This window comes from Oryx dammah, unplaced genomic scaffold (assembly GCF_014754425.2).
Source record: "Oryx dammah isolate SB20612 unplaced genomic scaffold, SCBI_Odam_1.1 HiC_scaffold_11, whole genome shotgun sequence".
NCBI classification, from domain to species: Eukaryota; Metazoa; Chordata; class Mammalia; order Artiodactyla; family Bovidae; genus Oryx; species Oryx dammah.
Genome location: NW_024070195.1, coordinates 21,971,376 through 21,995,429, shown reverse-complemented (window position 1 = coordinate 21,995,429; position 24,054 = coordinate 21,971,376). Strand labels below are relative to the sequence as shown.

The following is a 24,054-nucleotide window of genomic DNA, read 5'->3' as shown; positions in this document are numbered from 1 at the left end:
TAGGTGGTCTGGTATTCCCATCTCTTGAAGAATTTTCCACAGTGTATTGTGATCCACACAGTCAAAGGCTTTGGCATAGTCAATAAAGCAGAAATAGATGTTTTTCTGGAACTCTCTTGCTTTTTCCATGATCCAGCTGTTGTTGGCAATTTGATCTCTGGTTCCTCTGCCTTTTCTAAAACCAGCTTGAACATCAGGGAGTTCACGGTTCACGTATTGCTGAAGCCTGGCTTGGAGAATTTTGAGCATTACTTTACTAGCATGTGAGATGAGTGCAATTGTGCGGTAGTTTGAGCATTCTTTTGCATTGCCTTTTTTTGGAATTGGAATGAAAACTGACCTTTTCCAGTCCTGTGGCCACTCCTGAGTTTTCCAAATTTGCTGGCATTTTGAGTGCAGCACTTTCACAGCATCATCTTTCAGGATTTGAAACAGCTCCACTGGAATTCCATCACCTCCACTAGCTTTGTTCGTAGTGATGCTTTCTAAGGCCCACTTGACTTCACATTCCTAGATGTCTGGCTCCAGGTGAGTGATCACATCATCATGATCTGGAGCCTGTTATACAGAGTGAAGTAAGCCAGAAAGAAAAACACCAATACAGTATATTAATGCATATATATGGAATTTATAAAGATGGTAACGATAACCCTGTAGCGAGACAGCAAAAGAGACACAGATGTATAGAACAGTCTTTTGGACTCTGTGGGAAAAAGAGAGGGTGGGATGATTTGGAAGAATGGCATTGAAACATGTATAATATCATATATGAAACGAATCGCCAGTTTTTAGGACTCCTTACTTTCACTGCCAAGGACGCAAAAGAACAACTAACTTCTTTTTTGCTTTTCTTCCTATTTCTTGAATGATGGGGCTCTTTTTTATGTGCCTCCCACTTTGTTTCTTGCTCTGTAAACCCAGTAGTTCTCTCCAACCTGTGTCTTACTACCTACTGACTTGCTTTTAAAATTCCACACTTCTTTCCATCCCTGAATCTGCCCGTTTAATTCATACCTTGAGCACTATTCTCCTAGACCATTTTATGAACCTTCTTAGTTGCCTTCGGGATGTAACAAAAATGAATAGTGTGTTGGGAATGAATCGCTGAAAGAATTGATGGTGATTTTTATTTTCACCTGGGGTTTTTCCATTAAAATCTTGTCCTTAACATTCCTGTAAAGCAAACATCAAATAGCAAGAAGTGTTTTATCTAAGGAAAACTCAGTCAATTTTCTGACACGTTTTCAGTATTTTTTGTTCCACTTCAAGTTTTATTTGCTAAAGAAAGAATCAGTATCCTTCACAACTCCCTTATTTCCTTTGTCTTAAAGAAGTCATAAATCCTGCTGCAACGCATAATACTGCTAAAACAACAAACATCAGCTGGGGAGAGGCCCACAGAATGTGGTGAGCTATTTCTTGAAGAACCCTCACAACCGGTGACTCAGTGAGGGGGTGTAGCTCAGTGGTAGAGCGCGTGCTTCGCATGTACGAGGCCCCGGGTTCAATCCCCGGCACCTCCAGCTGTGGCTTGAGTTGTATTTTCCTCCTTTACTCATTGCCTGCTCACAAGAACCTAAGACATTCGTTTCAGTGGTGCACTCTTTAAACTTCATGACCCTCAAAACCTCTCAAGGTAGCTGGCAGAGTACAAGTCTATTAGTAACCGACAGAGGCCATAACAAGTTAGCATAAACCTGGTGGCTTAAAACGACAGTGATTTGTTCTTTTACCCTTCTGGAGGCCAGAAATCCAAAGTTAGTATCACTAGACAGACATCAGGGTATTGGCAGAGTGGTGCTCCCTCCAAAGGCTCTCGGGGTGTGTGTGTCCAATCTTGCCTCTTTCAACTTCTGGTGGCTGATGGCATTCCTTAGCCTGTGGCAGCCTTACTCCAGTCTCTGCCACCGTGGTCACACTGCCTTCTCCTCTCTGTATGTGAAATCCCTCTGTCCCTTTCTTTTAAAGACACTTGTGAGTACATCGGGTCTAGCCGTATAATCCAAAGTAATCTCCCCATTTTAAGATCAATAAAGAAATATTGGACTTAAACTACACATCGGATCAGATGAACCTAACAGACATATGCAGAACATTTCATCCAATACCCCTGGAATACACATTCTTCTCAAGCATACTTGGAATGCTCACCATGAATGTGTTAGGTCACAAAACAAGTCTTAACAAATTTAATATAATTGAAATTACTCTAACTTTATTTTCCAACCACAATGATATAACAATCCATAACAGTAGGAAAGCCAGACATACCACAAATGTTTTTGTTGTTTAGTTGCTAAGTCATGTCCAACTCTTGTGACCCCATGAACTGTAGCCTGGCAGGCTCCTCTGTTCATGAGATTTCTCAGGCAATAATAACTGGAGTGGTTCCTTCTCCATGTAAATGGTGATTTTAAAACTTCATTATTTCCCCTGCATTTATTAGTTGGCATACCACTGTAAGGAAAAAATTCCCTTCTTCCATATTTATTCATTTAAGTATCCAAAGATTGTAATGATTTATTGTCATTATTCATCTCAAAGTGCCCCCGATCTGACCAGTGAGAGGCCCTTCATGTTGGTTTCTGGGTCCTTTTGAATTATCCTCATGATTTTTGAGCACTTATATTATAGTATGGAGAAGGCAATGGCACCCCACTCCAGTACTCTTGCCTGGAAAATCCCATGGATGGGGGAGCCTGGTAGGCTGCAGTCCATAGGATCGAGAACAGTCGGACACGACTGAGCGACTTCACTTTCACTTTTCACTTTCATGCATTGGAGAAGGAAATGGCAAGCCACTCCAGTGTTCTTGCCTGGAGAATCCCAGGGATGGGGGAGCCTGGTGGGCTGCCGTCTATGGGGTCACACAGAGTCTGACACGACTGAAGTGACTTAGCAGCAGCAGCAGCATATTATAGTATGGAAAGGCATCTTAGGTACATATTATACTATCTCTGGTCCAGTCCTAGAGTCAGTGAATCCTACTGGTAGCTCTGTTTCCTTTTAGTGGGGATCAATATACAAAAATCAAGATATTGGGCTAGCATTACTTATTGATACTGAGGTATTAGCTTTCCTAGCCCTATTAGACAGATCTAGAGGGAAAATGACAGATAGACATACATACTTGCATGCACACACACATATACATCTTCTATCCAGTGCCAACAGTTACTTGTTACTTACCTCCTTCACCCCATAGTGAAAGCCCTGAATTTCAACAATATATGTATTCATTTCCCCAATCACGCAAAGGTAAATTCACACATAGCAAATAAAAGTAAAATTCATACAAAATATCAGAATTGACATACCCTTAACACTACAAACAATAACCCTTCTACATAGAGGTTATGATTTGTTTGCTTTTTTTTCTTGTCTTTTCAATTGAGATAAAGTACTGTGTAAAACATTTACTTGTATGTGTTATCTATTTTTCTCTTGAATGAGGTTATCTTATCCTTTTGAAATACAGTTAGATTTTTTCTATTCATACTCAATTTTGGAGTATTTTCACATGCACTTAAGTAAATTTTATTTTATTTTTTGGAGTATGTAATGTATCCAAGAGTCAAAAGAATACAGAGAATAATATTCAGAACATTGCAGGAGAATGTTCTGTCCCAGGACTCATCCAAGTGATAGAATGGAAGTGCAATTCAGGCAGTCTAATCTGATGGGAACCCAACTTTGAGGCAAGTTCCTCACAAGCTGACTGCAAATCAGAAACAGTGCCTTTCTTTCTATTATTAAGGTTTCTTTCTCCTGGAACAACTATGCCTGATAGAGGATAAAGCTAAGGAGTTTAGAAATAGTGGAATTAAACTTAAGGTTGTTTTGTGTTTGATAACTTGGTCTTCAGATGCAATGCTGGTCACTAGAAGGTATGAAAAGTCTTCTGAGAACTCAGTGAGGACCTGAGGGTATGGCTCAGTGCTTAGCATGCATGAGACACTGGTTTCCATCCCCAGTACCCACATTTTCATATATTCTTCTTGCCAACGTACCCTAAGACCTTTTGCTGCCTGAAATATCTTTGTCACACTCATTCTTCTTGGCTATGGCAATTCTTTCTTAACCTTACACAGGAAGGAATCGTGCCCGTTCACTAAGGTTACCCATTGTTAGCTCTGTTATGGACCGAATCTCTCTAAGCATTCTCAGCAGTTGCCACCGCCAAAAAGTTATAAAAAGCAAGTGGCAGTTTTCCCAACCATCCAATTCCCACTTGTATGGAATCTGAAAGTATCAGCAAATGGCGGTCTGTGTTGACCTAATGGACAGACCACCTGATTCCTTGTTAGAAAGTTAATCACTCAAGTTCTTTTGTGGTTCTTTTATCCTAGCTCCTTCCTAACCCAGGTTGCAGGAGGCTGAAGAAGATTTCACTTAAATATTTCACTAGACTTCACTGCCAGTGGTTAACAACTTGATGTACTGGTGGTCACTTTTTCCATCAGAGACCCTCAAACTCTGGAGCTTACATAAAAGTTGTTTAACTACAAACAAATAATAAATGAGGAAAAGATAGCAGTCACCTCAGCAGAAATCTATAAAGGGAAATAGTGCTTTTCTGGGTATTCTAAGGGGCTTCCCAGGTGGCACTAGTGGTAAAGAATGCTTGCCAGTAAAGGAGTCATAAGAGACACGGGTTTGATCCGATCCCCTGGAGGAAGGCGACAGAGGAGCCTGGCCGGCTACAATCCATGGGGTTGCAAAGAGTCTGAAGAGACTTAGCACACATGTGTATTTTAGGGAAGTTTCCAGTCTGAAATGGCAAACGTTCTGAACTCCAGGGTCCAAGATCAATCCAGGGGAAAATTCATTTCTTTGTTTTCCACAGATAGATAACGAACTCTTGTACTCCCAATCCCAATACATCCATCTCAACTTCAATCTACTTACTCTCCAGGGACACCCTTCTTCCAAACTACTGAACAATGCATATCTCCAGGTTAGAGCTGTTTGTATAGTTTCAGATTCTGGCCTCACAATGCCTAAGCAGAGATCCACAGGAGGATACACTTAAAAAAAAAAGTTTTGTTTTTTTTCAGCCACCAAAGGGAAAACCAGGCAAGAAATCTGTTAAATGTTCAGAAAGCAGTCTCTTTTTCCATCTACAAAAGCCAGGAAGCCTGGAGATCTTCCATAATGCACCCTCTCCTTTTCTTAATCTCCAGAGGCAGCTGTAACTGTCCATCAGTTGTCACAAGTCACCTGTACAGCCAATTTTGAGGTCATCCCCTTGACCTGTAAAGAATTCCTCTATATTGCCTTTGTGCCTGTACAAGGAGTGAGGGGAGAGTGGTTTGCTCTGTAGGTATCACCCTTTGTTCTGTGACTGGCTTTCTGCAACCAAGGTCTTCAGGACCTGTTCTGCTCTTCAGACTCCTTTGAGACTCCTCCTAGCATCATGTAAGGAGTAAAGGAGCCTGTTGCAAATGTTAGGAAGAGTTTCTTCAGGAGAAAGATTTGGAAGTATGTGGAGCAAGCAACAGAAACTTTCTCATATTTTGCGTTTCAAGCAAAGCCTTAAGAAGTAAGATGCTTCCTTGGATCTCGAAGCTTCAGCTGCAACCGGTCGATTCTCCCACAGCATCCAAGCGCGAAAACCGGGGCATCTGTCCAGCTTCCAAGCTACCCATCCCAGCGGTTCCGGGACTTTAAATGAAAACTCACCTTAAGTACATCCCCAAGGCACTCCACTTGTCCATCCGACGAGGCAAAGAGCTGTGAGGCACTCCCAAAGCCAAAATAGTCTTGGACTAGAGGATCCAGATCCTTTTCTGCGACAAGCCTACATCCCTTGAGAACGCATCTCTCCTCTCATACCTGGACGGAGACAGATATGGAGCCTGGACCCCCAAACTCCCCTCAAATCCTAATAATTTTGAGGATGCTTTTCCTCTGCCCACTTCCTTTCCATCCCTTTTCTCCTTTTCTTCCTGCACTTCACCCCACCCCGCCTCTTCCTTCTCGGGTCAGCTGGGCTCCTCTCTTTCATCCTATGTGCTCCTCGATGGAATTTGCACAGTAGTTTTGCTCACTTATAGTCACATTTCAATCTCCGTGTTGAGACACTCGTGTAAATTTCCATATTGCGTTCTAATTACTTTCCTTAAGTTTCCAGCTCAGCCATTCCCCTGCATAAGCTGAGGCTTGGTCTGATTGGGGGCGAGGTGCACGGCTGGCTGTAGTGGGCAAAACCCTAGATTGGTAGAGGAATGCTGAGGGAGAAAGAATCTGTAAGAGAATCTAAAATATTTTTTAGAGGAAGCTGTCTAAAGACTTGTATATGAATTTACATTCCCACCAAATTTTAGCTAAAGGCAAAAAGCTCAACTCTTTCCGAATCAGAGACTGAGATTTGAGAACTTGTCCAGATATACACATTTATTGCAGGCAGATTCTTTACCATTTGAGCTACCTGGGAAGCCTTACACATTTTATAAATTTTTATTAAAATTCACTTGGCAGGTGCCTCTCAGGTGCTGTCACTTCCTCATTCCAGAGATTATTATTTCTGAAATTCTGAAAGCCCCTGAAATTGTTTCTACTGTATTCAACAAAAGTAGTCCTATGTCCTGGTACTGTCCACTTTATATAAAAAGTTCTTCATGCTCTCAGATGGGTAAAAAACAATTCTTAGCCAGATACCAGCCTGCAGACCACAATCTGAAATTCAAATACTAATAAAGAGATAAGATGTACTAGAGGCAAAGAGGTATCCAAGGAGATCTTCTTTTTCCCTTCTCTTCTTTATTTTGTTATATAAATTGAGGCTTAATTAATATAAACAAAAATGGATGAAATTTCATTATTCAGCTTGATGGGTTATATGCCATATAACCAATAGCTCTGGCAAAGATAAATGATATTTCAACCCCCGGTTGCTTCCTTGTGACTCATCCCAATCAATACCACTCTCTAACTTCTAACACCATGCATTAGTTTTTTGTGTGTTTTGAAATAATATAAGTAGAATCATACAATATGTACTGATTTGAGTATGGATTTTTCATTCATTTTTTTAAAAGTTGAATACATCCATATTGTTGCTAGTATTGGTAGTTCTTTTGTCATTGTTCGTAGTAATCCATTGTATGAATACTATGCATCAAAACTTTTAAATCCATTTTACTGTTGATGTATATTTAGACTGCTCCTAGTTTTGGTCTGAAATGTCTAATGTGGTCACTGGCATTCCGGTATATGTCTTTCAAGGAAAATGCTCATGCATTTCTCTTGGGTGTAAATGCAGCTGTGGAGTTTTTTTATTGGGTGGGGCATAGCTTATATGTATATTTAATTTTAGTCTGTATTTCTAAATAGTTTCCTAACGTGTGTACACCAGTTTACAGTCTCAGCAGTGTGAGAGTGACTATTCCAGTTGCTCCACATGCTCAGCCGCTCTTGATATTATCAGTTCTCTTCAGTTCAGTTCAGTTCAGTTCAGTTCAGTCGCTCAGTCGTGTCTGACTCTTTGCGATCCCATGAATTGCAGCCCGTCAGGCCTCCCTGTCCATCACCAACTCCTGGAGTGCACTCAAACTTACGTCCATCGAGTCAGTGATGCCATCCAACCATCTCATCCTCTGTTGTCTGCTTTTCCTCCTGCCCCCAATCCCTCCCAGCATCAGAGTCTTTTCCAATGAGTCAACTCTTCTCATGAGGTGGCCAAAGGACTGGAGTTTCAGCTTTAGCATCATTCCTTCCAAAGAGCACCCAGGGCTGATCTCCTTTAGAATGGACTGGTTGGATCTCCTTGCAATCCAAGGGACTCTCAAGAGTCTTCTCCAACACCACAGTTCAAAAGCATCAATTCTTCAGTGCTCAGCTTTCTTCACAGTCCAACTCTCACATCCATACATGACCAATGGAAAAACCATAGCCTTGACTAGACGGACCTTAGTCGGCAAAGTAATGTCTCTGCTTTTGAATATGCTATCTAGGTTGGTCATAACTTTCCTTCCAAGGAGTAAGCCTCTTTGAATTTCATGGCTGCAGTCACCATCTGCAGTGATTTGGGAGCCCCCCAAAATAAAGTCTGACACTGTTTCCACTGTTTCCCCATCTATTTCCCATGAAGTGATGGGACCAGATGCCATGATCTTTGTTTTCTGAATGTTGAGCTTTAAGCCAACTTTTTCACTCTCCTCTTTCACTTTCATCAAGAGGCTTTTTAGTTCCTCTTCACTTTCTGCTATAAGGGTGGTGTCATCTGCATATCTGAGGTTATTGATATTTCTCCTGGCAATCTTGATTCCAGCTTGTGCTTCTTCCAGCCCAGCGTTTCTCATGATGTACTCTGCATAGAAGTTAAATAAGCAGGGTGACAATATACAGCCTTGACGGACTCCTTTTCCTATTTGGAACCAGTCTGTTGTTCCATGTCCAGTTCTAACTGTTGCTTCCTGACCTGCATACAGATTTCTCAAGAGGCAGGTCAGGTGGTCTGGTATTCCCATCTCTTTCAGAATTTTCCACAGTTTATTGTGATCCACACAGTCAAAGGCTTTGGCATAGTCAATAAAGCAGAAATAGATGTTTTTCTGGAACTCTCTTGCTTTTTTGATGATCCAGCAGATGTTGGCAATTTGATCTCTGGTTCCTCTGCCTTTTCTAAAACCAGCTTGAACATCTGGAAGTTCACGGTTCATGTATTGCTGAAGCCTGGCTTGGAGAATTTTGAGCATTCCTTTACTAGCGTGTGAGATGAGTGCAATTGTGCGGTAGTTTGAGCATTCTTTGGCATTGCTTTTCTTTGGGATTGGAATGAAAACTGACCTTTTCCAGTCCTGTGGCCACTCCTGAGTTTTCCAAATTTGCTGGCATATTGTATTGAGTGCAGCACTTTCACAGCATCATCTTTCAGGATTTGAAACAGCTCCACTGGAATTCCATCACCTCCATTAGCTTTGTTCATAGTGATGCTTTCTAAGGCCCACTTGACTTCACATTTCAGAATGTCTGGCACTAGATGAGTGATCACACCATCATGATTATCTTGGTCGTGAAGATCTTTTTTGTACAGTTCTTCTGTGTATTCTTGCCACCTCTTCTTAACATCTTCTGCTTCTGTTAGGTCCATACCCTTTGTCCTTTATCAAGCACATCTTTGCATGACTTGTTTCCTTGGTATCTCTAATTTTCTTGAAGAGATCTCTAGTCTTTCCCATTCTGTTGTTTTCCTCTACTTCTTTGCATTGATCGCTGAGGAAGGCTTTCTTATCTCTTCTTGCTATTCTCTGGAACTCTGCATTCAGATGCTTATATCTTAGGTAATTGAGCAGTGAAGTATTATTTCATTCGGTTTTTAAATTTACATTTCCTTCAGGGCATATTATGTTGGGCACCTTTTAAATTGCTTATTGGCTATTTTTGGTATCCTCTTTTTGTGACCTGCTGTTAATTTGTTCTTAATGAGATTTTAATCTTTTTCTTACTGTTTTGTAAAAGTTCTTCACAGATAATGTCTTTCCTTAAACATAAGCATTGAAATACCTTCTCTCAGACTGTAGTTCATCTTTTCTTAAGGAGGAGAGGAGCTGAAAAATTTTATAAGAATAGGAAAGAGAAAAGGAGAGAGGTTGAAGTCAGGGGAAAAGTTCCACTGGAAATCTGTCCTGGTCATTGCAGAAAAAATGCCTCCAGGAAGTTGAGGTTCCTGCTGGGGCGGGAACCTTAGAAAGAACTGATGGGATGAAATGACTGAAGAGCAGAAACGGTATTATTTGCTTTGCTACCCTTCCATTTCTCCCAGGGTCGCAGGTTAAGAGGATATAATTTAAAGGTTTAAGAAATAGTGGGATTTGAGACAATGGCTTTTGTGTCTGGCCAACTATCCAATCTTTGAAGACTTCCTCAGAAATATGCTTATATTTCAAAAAGGATCCTCAGGATCTTTCTGTTATGAGAGGTGTCGTTCAGTACTGGTGTATCCTTTCTTTATGAGAGGATTGGAAACCATACACATGCATCTACTTTCCTCGTTTAAAAAACACGTTTTGCTTGCTCACACGGAAGTAAACACATTATCCGGCGGATTGCCTATAAGTGGTTCCGGTTTCTGTTCTCTGGTCCCCGCGCTAACTGGCCACGTGTCAGCATAAGGAAAGCCAGGAAAAGAGAGTGAATAAAAGAGAAGAATTGGCTCCTTCCTAATTTCTTCCATCCGAAGCAAGAAGCCGGTCTCCACATTAACGTGCCCAATCATTCTTTTAGCCTTGTCATTAAAGAGCAAGACGGAAAAAGAACTGAAAGATGAGTCGATAATTTCATTCTGAATTCCCTCAGTTTTCTGAGCAGTCTCTGAGTTAGTGGAGTAGCCGAAAGTGACCAAGCAAAAATATATGCAGCTTTTTGTTTTTAATCTATTTCCCTTTACTTTTCTCCTTTTCTATCAACCCATCCACTGTCTCCTAAAAGTGGATCCTATTTTTAGACATGGATTCCAGGGGAGCCAGTATATATGGGGGCGAATGAATGGGCGATATTGAACGAAGTAAATTTAACCCTCACGACTGAAAACTCTGCTATTTTGGGGAAACAGCTAAGTACATTGCACGCAAAGAGCCGAAATAGCTCAGTTGGGAGAGCGTTAGACTGAAGATCTAAAGGTCCCTGGTTCGATCCCGGGTTTCGGCAGCTCGGTTTTACTTCCGTGTAATTACCAACCCGTTAGATAACAATTGTATTGCAATCCCGAGTCTGTATCTGACAACAGTATTTATGGCTTTTCGCAAATGCAATCAAAGAGTGTGTGTATGTGTGTGTTTCGCTCCCTTTTGGTTGCTATCTTATTTAAAGTTTAAAACCCAGGAAATTATTTTCCTAGGAGCTAAGAAATTACAACATGCTACAACCTCTTGCACTTACAATTCATTTCTGCTTTGATGTGTGTGTGTCTCGGAGACAAGCCTACTAAAAGGCCTGGCAAAAGAATTAAACAATCTTGCTGAAAGGACATGACTCAGTTATGTGACTCCTGAAGGAATCCAAGAAGGAACAAAAAAAAAACATCTTGAAAGCAAGATGTATGCCTGGGGATGGAAAACCATCCCCTGGGAGGCACATAAAGATTAACTGGGTCTGTCCTTGAGGAAGAAAAACAGGGATACAAAAATGTTAAATGTTAACTGCACAGGATTATCATTGAAGACCACCTGGCCTGCTATGCTCATGTAAACACGTACAAGCAAGTCTCAAAAAGTATAATAAAGCAGGCTTGAGATCAGTTTGGGCACCTTCACCTCGTGGTGGTGTTGGTCCCCTGATCCCCATTGTAACTTTCTTGAGTGTTTCTCATTCTTTTGTCGCGTCGCGCTTTCAGGAACCTGTGCTGTGGAGCTGGACTCGACATGTGTGTGATCTTTTTAATCACAAAAATTGGTGGTGGTGGTTGGGGGGTGGGGGTGGGGAAGCTGTAGAAAAAGGACTACTACACTGTATAAATGTATATATGTGGGAGTGGTTTACACAAGAAAAATTTTCCAATCAGAAAATATGAGTTTTCATCTTGAGTCTACCCCCTTTTTAAACTATTGGAATCGGAGCTTTTGGTGAACATTCTCAAACTTTTAAACAATTACAAGACCGTCACAAGCTTTGTTTTTGACAAGACATTCCTTCAACCTTGCACCTCTATTTAGAATTTGCACATCTTATTTCTATTTTATTATCTAGGAAAGAATGAAAATAAGCACTTCTTTAAGAATTATTCTGTTGAACTTTCACAAAGGGACCAAGAATACTGAAAAGTGAAAGCAAATTGACAGTAAAGTCCTCAAGACTCAGATACAAATACATTTTTTCCTTTTTATTTCAACTTTTTTCCCTTGAAACTCTATTATCCCTTGTGTCATTTTGAATTAGTTTCGTCTTTTTGAATTTCTGTTTCAGTTTCACAGTGTCTGTTTTCTACTAACAATTCTTGGACATTAGTCAGAAGAAAATAAGCAACAATATTTCAACATTAGAACTGCATCAAGTTGCAAATGGAAAATTGTTACAAACTTAGAAGCAATAGGGGGCAATATGGAGACATTCACTATACAGGGACTTGGTGTTAGAAACTATCCATTAGCTACCTATCCCTCCTCAGTTCAGAAGCTTGCATTTTATCTCATAAAGAAACATTTGATTGGACAAACAGCATCATTGAGTATTGTATTGCCTAATTCAGTAATGATCCCTTTATATTCTATTGAAGTGAGAGGTCTTGGGTAATTCACAAAACATAATTAGTTTTCCATTCAATATCTTAAAAATATGGCTAATAATATTTATGTCAAAAATGCTACTATAACTATCAAAGGAAATCATGCAAGTAAATGCTTTGTGTCATCTCCATGCATATGGTTCTGGGGTTCTCCCAGAACAGCACCTAAACATGTAATATCTTCTTGTAGCTATGGCTGTCCAATAGCAATATAATAAAGCCATAAATGAGTCACTTTTATAACTTTTAATTTTGTAGTAGTCACATTAAAAATAAAAATAGATGGTCTTAATTTAAGAAGACTATATAAATGACTTGGTATATCAACCATCACTTAAATAAGTAGTCAATAAAAACTGTTAGTGATATGGGTTAAATTTTAAATATCATATTAAGTCTTTGAGGTCTGGTATATATTTTACACTTACAGCACATCTCATCTTTTCAAGTGTTTAATACTCAAAGTGGCTAGTAGCTACCATTTTGGACAGTGCAGCATTAAACCTGTATGTCATTGATTTTCAGATTTTCTGAACTGCGTATATATGGCATGAGTGTGTTCTGTCTCTCAATTTACAAGTTTAATTCCTCATAAGAATTCTATATTAAATGAATCCATAGTGTAGATTTTTTTGAAGTATAGATGATTTACAGTATCATATTAATTTCAGGTGTACAAAATAGTTACTCAACATTTTTATAGCTCTAAATATTTAATTTTTTAAATTCCCAACTTGTTCATGGGGCAAAAAGAAAAAAAGTATACCTTATTATTATGAATCCCTGAGAATCCAATAGACAGGCAGTTTTCTCCAGGTGCAACACATTATGACCCAGAAGTGTTTCTGCCAACCTTCTTAATATTGGAAAGCATCATATTTTATAGCACCAGTCACAATAATCCTCCTTAGCAGTTCACGAGCTAAAAAATACTGAAGGTACGAGTCTGTCAGGCAAATTATATTCTTCCAATTTCAAGAGGAACTCAAAATTATTTTGTGAATATTGGCAAAAGTTCATTAATGGGCAAACCAGAAGGAGAAGGTATTAACCACGAGAAATCTACTGTCAGAAAATGTGTTTTCTTGTGATCTTGTATAGTTCAAAGAACACAGTATTAATCATAGTAAATCCCGGTATTCAAGAAATGTCCAGGAACACGCTTATTTTCCTATGAATTTCACTAATAAGCACACTTTTCTGTCTTTATCCACCATCCACATCCATGTGTCTGTTGATTACTCACAAGTCCAAGGCTGGGAGTAATTGCGTTTGCCGTGTAATGTTCTCACAGTGTGCACCACATAGATCTTGAGTTTAACAAGAGCAAAGCGTGCTCATCTTCTCCATTTCCAATCTTTCTCCCATTTCCAAAAGAATTTTTAAAACATTTTCTGCCATTTTTTCCATTTGTAATGACATGGCTTTTCCTGCCTTCCTAAATAACTGAATGACTGAGCAAACACACACATATTTTTTCTTTATCCCTAATATCTTGTGGCTGTTTGTCTTTGGTCTCACTCTCATAGTCTAACACTCCTTTCCATTGCTAAAGCTGTTGTTTCATTCATGCCTAATGAAGAAGAGATTTTGGATTATTAATGGGTCTGCTGAATTACCCCGGTGCATAGGTTAGAAGAGGGGGGTGGGTGGGAAAGCCCCTTAGATTGCAAGGCTGAATGCTTCGCTCTAAGGTGTTTTACTGGTTGTGGCTTTCCTCCATCAAATCTAGTCCTTAATATTCCAGTGGAACAAACAAACAGCAAATACCACGGAGCGTTTTAGGCTAGAAAGAAGCTGAATTTCAATGGCCTTGGATGTCTCAGTTTAAGACATTTTTGTGCATGTGTGCTCAGCCATGTCTGACTCTTGGTGCTCCGTGGACTGTAGCCTGCCAGGCTCCTTAGTCCATGGAATTTTTCAGGCAAGAATATAGAAGTAGTTTGCCATTTCCTACTGCAGGGGACCTTCCTGACCCAGGATCAAACCCGCGTCTCTTGCACCTCCTACACTGGCCCGCCGATTCTTTACCACTGAGCCACTAAGACATATATGGAGGAAATCTAAGAGCCAGATACTGAGACTTGATCTGATTTCTTGTCAAGCGTAATAGGAGACCCAACCATGTTGTAAGGCCACGGTGGAAACTTCTTGTGGTTATCTGATAAGTTCCAATCTTTTGCCTTGCCCTGGGCTCGATCCCAGGCACAACTTCTATACGCTAGAGCATCAATATCCTTCTTTGGTTTCTGAGGGTCTCCGGCCTAAAACTTTGCATTAAACGCTACTGTCGCGACGCTCAGGAATCCAGAGCCTCAGGAAATAAAATTAATTTCCAGAAAAGTATTACCAAGGAGGTAGCCAACGAGGGGGTGTAGCTCAGTGGTAGAGCGCATGCTTTGCATGTATGAGGCCCCGGGTTCAATCCCCGGCACCTCCAGGCGTTGGTTCTGTTTTTCTCCGGAATACGCTCAAAGTGTTCAAGGAACACAGATTTAGCTCTCCTAAGCTTTTCCTCCTTATAGTCCTGTACACATAGAAAGTAAAAACATAACCCAATGGGTTTCGGTGAAATCCCTCGTCTCCTGCTGTGAACCTCGACGTCACCGAGACGACTGCCACAGCAGAAGGAAGACAAAAACCAAGTGGGACAAAGAACGGGATTCTAATCCGAACAGAGTCTGGACTTCTTGGCCCTGAGATTAAAGTTCTGACAACTGACACACCAAACTATTTAGAGGGAAGTTAAGTGAGCTTCTGAAAACCATTTCAAGTTAAAGATACTTGATTACTGGCTTACCTTTCATATATTGCGTTCCAAGCTCAACACAGGAAAAAAACACTCACTCCTACCTATACCTCCGGTGCTGAAATCTAAAGACGCAGGCGGATCCCGTTTCTATTTTGACCGCTTCTCCTACCACTGGCGCTTGGGTATCCGGACGCTCTGGGCCCGGCTGCCCCGCGATCAGAAACCGCCAAAACCACCCGGATCCACCGAAAACAGAAACTCGACGCCGGGAAAGAGCAACGAAGTCCTCCGAAAGCCGAGACAGTCGAGCAAAACGAAGGGGATCTTCCTGCGGAAAAGTGCCCGCAGGCTCGCTTCTTTTATCGAGCATGAAGCTGTGAGCTTTCCACGCACCCAGACGAAGCGCAGCAGAGACGGGCAGCTCACCGCCTCTCCTCCCAGCCAGATGTTCTGTCAGCCTAAGCGTTTGTCCAATTTTTTCCTCCTCCACCTTCCTGTGGCCGCGCGGCAGCCCTGTACTCCACCATGTCTCTGCTTGCCTTTCCTTATCATTCCCTGCTTTCTGCTCTCAAGTTCTTTCGCCTTGACCCACACTAACCGGCCTCCTGGCATTAACTTTCCCAAGCAGCTCAGCTCGCTCGCCTCAAAGGCTGAGAACTGCCAAACCTGGCTGACTTTCAGAATCAACGGGAGGAGCTGATAAGGTCGATTTCTTGCTTCGCCCATCAAGGATAATTTAGAATTTCCTCTAAAGCTAGTACCTGAGTTGGCTGTCGCATCAAATTTTGTCTGAAAGTGGGAAGCTCTGCCCTTTCCACGAGGACAATGGGATCTCAAGAAATAATTTGGCAAACGGCGAGTTCATTTTTGCACGTTGGACCCAGGGGCCAAATCTCCTCCCTGGTGCTCTTTCGTTCAGTAAAGGATTCCGGATTCCGTATATACTAAGAGGGGCAAAAAATCGCTGGATCATCCTGCTGTCCGTTCCTGTCCTCATCTTGGACCCTGTGGATCTCAGAACCATAGCTACAAGACCTTGGGAGACAAACAGATACAGGATTTCCTGCCCACCCCACCCTACGTCGACATTGTTTTTTTTTTTTTTTTTCCTTCTGCTTGCTTTAGGCTTTTTTCGCTCTTTTTCCCTTTGGCTCTCTCAATGAAAACTTAGATGACTAAAACGAGACTTTTTTTCTTTTCTTGTATCCATTGAGATTCTGCTTTATTCTATGGGTTATTTAGAATTGTGTTGTTTAGCTTTCAACTGTTTGAAAAATCTGCCTCATCTTTCTGTGACTTTTGGTTCGATTCCACTGTGGTCAGAGAACACACTGTATCCTTCAAGTTTATTAAATTTGTTGACGTTTGTTTTATGTCCCAGGATGTGCTCTATCTTGGATATTTGATGGATTTGAAAAGTGTCCTTGGTCATTTTCTGTTTAGTTGTTCCATCAATTATTCTGAGAGAGACACTGAAGTCTCTAATTTTATTGGTAAATTTGCCTGTTTTCCCTTTCAGCTCTATCAGGTTTTTGTTTTTGTTTTTCCTTCTTCACGTATTTTTCAGCTCTGTGGTTTGGTGCGTACATATTCCGAATTGCTATGCTCTTCTTGGTGGATGGGCACTTTGATCACGTGATGTCCGCCTTTGTCTTTTCTTTGTTATAAAGTTTACTTTATCTGATATTGATATACTGCTTTCTTTTGATTAACATTTGCATGACATTTAAAAAATCCTCTTAATTTCAAACTGCTTATATATTTACAGGTTATATCTGAGGTAAATATTTTTATAAATAGACAGCTTATAGTTTGATCATATTTTCTAATCTACCCTGTGGATTTAATTGGTGCTGCTAGACTATTTACATTTAATGTAACTATTGGTATGCAGGGCTTAAGTCTGGAATTTTAATTTTTTGTTTTGTTTGTTCTCTGTTATTTTTATTTTTTGTTCTCTTTTTCTTGCCTTTTTATGGACCACTTGTACATATTTTAGAATTTCATATTCATTTGTCTATACTATTTTTTACTGTATTCTTTGTGCAGATGTTTTTAAAAGTAGTTACTCTAAGAAATCCACTATAGATATTTAACTTATCAGAATGTACTGGTGTCACCATTTTACCAGTTCAAGTGAAATATAGCAACCTCACCTTCCTTTTTGTCACTTTACTTTTCCTCATTTGTAATATAATTGTCTTAAGCATTTCTTTCACATATACTTAGAACCACAACAGAGTTATACTTTTGCTTCAAAACTGTTATACTTTTGTTTCAAACATAATTAAGAAAACTCAAGACAATGAAAGCTTACTGTGCTCACCATGTTTTTTGCTTGTTTGTTTGTTTCCTGATATCCAATATTTTTTCTCATCATTTATTTTCTGTCTGGAGAACTTACTGTAGCCATTCTTTAAGGTAGTTCATTGGCAGCAAATTACCTTAGTTTTCCTTTATCTGAGACTATCTTGTTGTCCTCTTCATTTCTGAAGGATACTTTCTCTGGATATAGTATTCTGGACTGACAACTCCATTCTTTAAGCACTTGGAAAATGTGCCCCTCTATCATTTCTGATGTAGCTGCTGTCATTTGAATTAATTTTCTATATGACTGCCTGAAGTGTCTTGCGTTTCTGGTTTCAAGACTTCATCTTTGTTATTAGAGTTCAGAAGTCTTGGTTGATTCCCCCCGCCCCCGCCCCCGCCCCACCCGGGTCAAAATTGAAGAAAGAGACCCTCTTCTAAACGCTACATAAAATCCAAACCTTTGGGTCTGCAGTCTCTAGTCTGAACAATTTCCCAAGACTTTCCCTTAGGGTTGGTAAATTCATCACACAATCATTTCATCCTTGTAAAGCAACGAGCAAAGTTTCAATAGGATTACCAAGAGTTGGACACAACTGAGCATGCATGCATACTCATACAAAGCAGGGAATCTTTTCCCTGAACTCATTCCTGAGTGAATAGAGATAAAATAGAGTATTGCATGCCTGAACAGGGACTTGAACCCTGGACCCTCAGATTAAAAGTCTGATGCTCTACCGACTGAGCTATCCAGGCTCCTATTGCTAGGTTTTCCCTGAATAATTATCGTTGCACATTTGGCCAATTTATTTTATCTTTCAGGTTTTAGTTCCCAAGTCAGATTTGTTGAATTTTCCTCAGTGCTAGAAAGATTCTGTTGGAGAGCGATGTTGCAATTATCAGGAACATTTTCCTTCCTCTTCTCTTCTTTGTCTTACTTCTCTAGGTTTTCAGAACCAGAGATGTTGTGTCTCCTAGACAAAGCATTGCTGGGTTTCAGACCATATTGCTAGTCACAGAGAGTTTCATTTCTTGCCAAGTCCCCCACCTAAATTTCTCCAGACAGCACTCACACTATTTCTGTTTGTATCCCTCTTCATTGTCTTGCACATCTTTCTTGCAGTCTTTGTAGGCAGAGAGAAAGAGAGTTGAAGGAGGAGGAATTTGAAGATGCAAGAAAATGTTCTGTAACAGGTCCCTTTCTGCTGGTTGTTCAAACTGCCCCCAAGCATTCCTTTGGCAAGGGGGGTCTTGGAGTTAGTTGATGGGAGGCTGAGAACCAAGTGTAACAGCTCTTGCTGGCCAGGCCCAATGTGCTGTGGATTTCCACTCTTCAGTTTCTACTAGAACCAACAGTCTCTCCACACAGGAAAACAACAAGGGACCATTATCTAATCTAATGCTTCTCATTGAACCCATTTCTAGAAGGAAAAGGATTTAACTAAAACAATTTCATAGGAAACAGCAGAAGGTGTTTCTTCAGACTCATTCAGTCCAGGCCCTAGCTCCTACTCTTCTGTTTGAGCTTACAGGTTTTTCTCCTTGGAGGATGTGCCTTTGTGTCTTTGCAATAGAACAGGTCAGAACATACCAAGTTCTGAAGCTCCCTCTCCTTATGCTGTCATCACTCCTTCATTGCAGACTTCAGTTCTTGGCTCATTAGTTTCCATCGAAACTGCATCATCATTTTCAGTGACTTAGGCAAGACAGCCCTCAAAGGTTGCATCACTTCTGATCGCCTTACCATTTATTAATTTTAGTAATTATTGTCAGAGATTTGATGCAGTTTTATGCCCTTTGGGGTGGAAATGTTATCAATGAAATCGTCCTCTAATGGAAACTAGAAATTTGGAAATAGAAACGTACCACGTTTCAGCTTTCAAATTTGAAAGCATGATTTCATCAGTCGGCCGCGTGGCCTAATGGATAAGGCGTCTGATTCCGGATCAGAAGATTGAGGGTTCGAGTCCCTTCGTGGTCGCTCTTTTCTTGTCAGCCAAGAAACGGAATCTGTTTTCATTTGACCTCTAAAGGCTGAGCTTGAAAAGAAAACCTGAAATGGGACAAGAGTCTTAAAAAGCCAAATTAGTACATCCATTAATTACTGATAACCTTGCATGTTGTCATTGGTGTCTAATCACCAAATAATACCTGCTCAGTTCAGTTCAGTCGCTCAGTCGTGTCCGACTCTTTGCGACCCCATGAATTGCAGCATGCCATGCCTCCCTGTCCATCACCAACTCCTGGACTTCAATCAAACTCTAGTCCATCGAGTTGGTGATGCCATCCAGCCATCTCATCCTCTGTCGTCCCCTTCTCCTCCTGCCCCCAATCCCTCCCAGCATCAGAGTCTTTTCCAATGAGTCAACTCTTTGCATGAGGTGGCCAAAGTACTGGAGTTTCAGCTTCAGCATCATTCCTTCCAAAGAACCCCCAGGACTGATCTCCTTTAGAATGGACTGGTTGGATCTCCTTGCAGTCCAAGGGACTCTCAAGAATCTTCTCCAGCACCACAGTTCAAAAGCATCAATTCTTCAGTGCTCAGCTTTCTTCACAGTCCAACTCTCACATCTATACATGACCACTGGAAAAAGCATAGCCTTGACTAGACGGACGTTTGTTGGCAAGGTAATGTCTCTGCTTTTGAATATGCCATCTAGGTTGATCATACCTTTCCTTCCAAGAGTAAGAGTCTTTTAATTTCATGGCTGCAGTCACCATCTGCAGTGATTTGGGAGGCCCCCAAAATAAAGTCTGGCACTGTTTCCACTGTTTCCCCATCTATTTCCCATGAAGTGATGGGACCAGATGCCATGATCTTCGTTTTATGAATGTTGAGCTTTAAGCCAACTTTTTCACTCTCCTCTTTCACTTTCATCAAGAAGCTTTTTAGTTCCTCTTCACTTTCTGCCATAAGGGTGCTGTCATCTGCATATCTGAGGTTATTGATATTTCTCCTGGCAATCTTGATTCCAGCTTGTGTTTCTTCCAGCCCAGCATTTCTCATGATGTACTCTGCATATAAGTTAAATAAGCAGGGTGACAATATACAGCCTTGACATACTCCTTTTCCTATTTGGAACCAGTCTGTTGTTCCATGTCCAGTTCGAACTGTTGCTTCCTGACTTGCATATAGGTGTCTGAAGAGGCAAGTCAGGTGGCCTGGTATTCCAATCTCTTTCAGAATTTTCCACAGGTTATTGTGATCCACACAGTCAAAGGCTTTGGCATAGTCAATAAAGCAGAAATAGATGTTTTTCTGGAACTCCTTTGCTTTTCCCATGATCCAGCTGATGTTGGCAATTTTATCTCTGGTTCCTCTGTCTTTTCTAAAACCAGCTTGAACATCTGGAAGTTAATGGTTCACATATTGCTGAAGCCTGGCTTGGAGAATTTTGAGCATTACTTTATTAGCGTGTGAGATGAGTGCAATTGTGTGGTAGTTTGAGCATTCTTTGGCATTGCTTTTCTTTGGGATTGGAATGAAAACTGACCTTTTCCAGTCCTGTGGCCACTGCTGAGTTTCCAAATTTGCTGGCATATTGAGTGCAGCACTTTCATAGCATCATCTTTCAGGAGTACTAAGGAGTACATCTTTCAGAAATACTAAGGCGTGTATAGTTATTGATACCATAATGACCCTGAATTTTCTTGCTCAGAATCCTTCTTTAGAAGTGGTAGAAAGGAAGGTGAATTTCCCCTTAAAGTTGGGGTAGGTCTCTTTTTCTTATTGTAGGATCATAATTCTCCACCCAGAAATTGAACCTGCATCCTCGGCAGTGAAAACAGTGCAGTGCTAACCACTGAACCACCAGGGAGTACCCTGGGCCTCTTTTTCTTGGTGGAGACTTAAGATAGACTTTTCCCTCCCTTTTCCCTCTTCCATTCTATTGTCCTTTTGCCAAAATAGCCACCTTATGTGGAACCAAAGCCTCTAGCATTGAAACAGCTGCAAAAGCAATGCATTGGATCATTGGTTTTCTTGTTATATGAGCAGGAAACTCATGAGAAAATGAATGAAAAGATGCAGCAAGAAGGATTTGGTTACAGAGTAGAGAAAACACACGGAGATACAAGGGATTTTACACGTGACCTTGTATGCAGAAGGGTGGTGGCTCATGTGGTAAAGAATCTGCCTGTGATGCAGAAGGAAGGCACCTGCTCAACATTAAAATCAGCTTTCCCTAGATATTCTTAAAAAAAAAAAATCAGTGTCATTTTTGGATGGTTTTGAGAAACCTCACAGTTGGCAAGAGGAAGTCCCCTGGATAAATTTCACCAATTTAAATATCATTAGACTAGATCCTCTCTAGCATTGCTGGTTCAATATCCTGGAAATGAAATGGTGTACTAGGCAAAACTAAGGCAATCTGAAAAGATTATGGATTCTATTTTCTAAAATTTATCGATTTCAGTTCATTAATTTGGCCAATGTATCATCCTACTAAGGAAACGGAGTGACAGTATAGGAAAACTTTCTGTAATGTCCTGTCTATTTTTCTTTATGTCTAAGTTCAATTTTAAACTTTTTATAAAACCAAAATGATCTCTCTTTTAGACCTACAAAAGAAGAGAGTGTTTAAAATGATTTAGAGCAAAAGTTTTGCTTCAGAGAGCAAATTTCTAACAGGGCTCTTGTACTGGTTAGCACCCACATTCAACAAGAGGGTGACGAAAAGAACCTAAGTCACTGTCTGATTTCTATGAAGATTTTGAAGTAACATTCAACAGAGGCTAAAACAAAAGAGTAAGCATGTGACTAGTAACGGGCTCCAAACGAAGCAGGGTTCAGTAGCTTTTTTGTGTATGTATGAAATTATGGGGAAAGTGAAAGAATCTACAGCAGAACGGGGTCTTGAATCCTGGGTCTTCAGACTAAGGTCCTGATGTGGGTCCAACTGAGCTACCCGGGAATAAGATGGTTTCAGTGGGAATTTATTACTATTTAAACCCAAAACATTTCGCTACTACTTAACCTCACCTTCTTCCCCATTCTTTCCTTTGTATTTTAAATCCAAACATGCTAAAATCTGTTGATGCCAGTTGAAATGCCCAAGCACAGAACCGCAGCTGGAATCCGTTTCTAAATTGGAAGCTGCTGCCATCTGGGGATACGAACAACGTCCCCTTTCCGAAACCTGATATCCTGGCTACTGCTCCAGATACACGCAACCACAGGTGCGCCCTCGAAAATGCTCAGCCTGTGTTTGCCGCGACACAAAGCGGAGCAAAGCACGCTCGGAGTCATAAAATCTTGGTCAAAACGGGACATTATCTTTTTGTGAGACACAGTCTTTCAAACCACTTGCCTTAGGAAGGAGCCTTCTCTTCCCGAGGGCCTGCAGAAAGTGCAGCAGCGAGGCTTCGCTTGGGCACTTTCCACCTCTGTGCCTCTCCATTGAGACCCATCTCCAAATGATCCTCTTCTGTCTTCTTCTTCTGCTTGCCTCTCTTTCTCTTTTCTGCCCCGCATCAGCTTCATCCTTTTCCCCTCCAAGAACCAAGTTACTCTCCCGTCTCCAACCTTCCCTCTGCTGATTCCACTTCCCAACCGCTCGTCTCTCCAGTATGGTAATAATATAACCCATACGGGCACCTATCTTCTCTTCCCCATTCCCTCCCCTGCCAGAAGGTTTGGGATTTTTCTCCAAAAATTGTAGATTAACAATGGCACCCATGTTTGCCTAAAGGTGGAAAGTGTTGACCTTCTGCGCCTTGGGGACTGATGAAATTTGCTGATTTGTCAAGCTTTGGAACCTTTTAGGAAAAGATAATCTGTTCCACAGGTTGCGCGCAGCTTCCCTTGCGCTCTCCTCTGCGCAAATAATTTGATCTGAGAGATATTACAACAGGAGCGCTCACATTTCTCCTCTTTCCTCTGTCCGCAGCCCCTCTTGTACTGTCTATAAAATCAAAGCTGTAGCGTCGTGGTAACAAAGCCGCTGACATATTCCAAGTCCAGGTGCTGAATGCAGGAGTTTGCAAGACTACAAGACTGCCTGAGACACATACTCCTCACTCGGTTCGGTCAAGTACTGTGAATTAATTCACCTCTTGTCTTTAACTCACACCTGGACCAACGTCCCCTCGGCTGTACTCCGGGAACGCGTCTTTTTATTCCAAGTACTACTTTTTTTTTTTTTTTTTCAGTTCCAGCTGATTTTATTTCCTTCTCAAAAATAGTTATTTACAGAAGGTATATATCAACAATCTGACAGGCAAGGAACTTGACGTGATTAGCTGGCATGATTTTTTCTTTTTCTTTTTTCCCCCAAATATTGTTTTTTGTGGCCTTGAATTTTCAGACAAATATTCTACATGGCATATTGCACAGGATGGATGGTAAAAAAAAAAAAAAAGTTTAAAAACAAAAACCCTTAAAGGAACTGAAGTGCCTTAAAAGGCAGATGTCCTAGTGCCTGTCATGTTATATTAAACATACACACAATCTTTTTGCTTTAACGAAGATCATGGCATCCGGTCCCATCACTTCATGGGAAATAGATGGGGAAACAGTGGAAACAGTGTCAGACTTTATTTTTTGGGGCTCCAAAATCACTGCAGATGGTGATTGCAGCCATGAAATTAAAAGATGCTTACTCCTTGGAAGGCAAGTTATGACAAACCTAGATAGCATATTGAAAAGCAGAGACATTACCTTGCCAACAAAGGTCCATCTAGTCAAGGCTATGGTTTTTCCAGTGGTCATGTATGGATGTGAGAGTTGGACTGTGAAGAAAGCCGAGTGCCAAAGAATTGATGCTTTTGAACT

At 40.8% G+C, this 24,054-nt stretch overlaps 5 non-coding genes across 5 annotated transcripts; 4 read left to right on the top strand and 1 right to left on the bottom strand.

Moving 5' to 3' along the window:
- The first annotated feature begins 1,451 nt into the window (after nt 1–1,451).
- Nucleotides 1,452–1,523, top strand: TRNAA-CGC. Its single transcript has one exon. It is a non-coding gene; the product is annotated as a tRNA-Ala (tRNA).
- A 9,054-nt stretch (nt 1,524–10,577) lies between these two features.
- Nucleotides 10,578–10,650, top strand: TRNAF-GAA. The gene has a single exon. It is a non-coding gene; the product is annotated as a tRNA-Phe (tRNA).
- Nucleotides 10,651–14,591: 3,941 nt separating this feature from the next.
- Nucleotides 14,592–14,663, top strand: TRNAA-UGC. Its single transcript has one exon. It is a non-coding gene; the product is annotated as a tRNA-Ala (tRNA).
- A 3,302-nt stretch (nt 14,664–17,965) lies between these two features.
- Nucleotides 17,966–18,038, bottom strand: TRNAK-UUU. Its single transcript has one exon. It is a non-coding gene; the product is annotated as a tRNA-Lys (tRNA).
- A 1,152-nt stretch (nt 18,039–19,190) lies between these two features.
- TRNAR-CCG lies at nt 19,191–19,263 on the top strand. The gene has a single exon. It is a non-coding gene; the product is annotated as a tRNA-Arg (tRNA).
- Nucleotides 19,264–24,054: the final 4,791 nt, after the last annotated feature.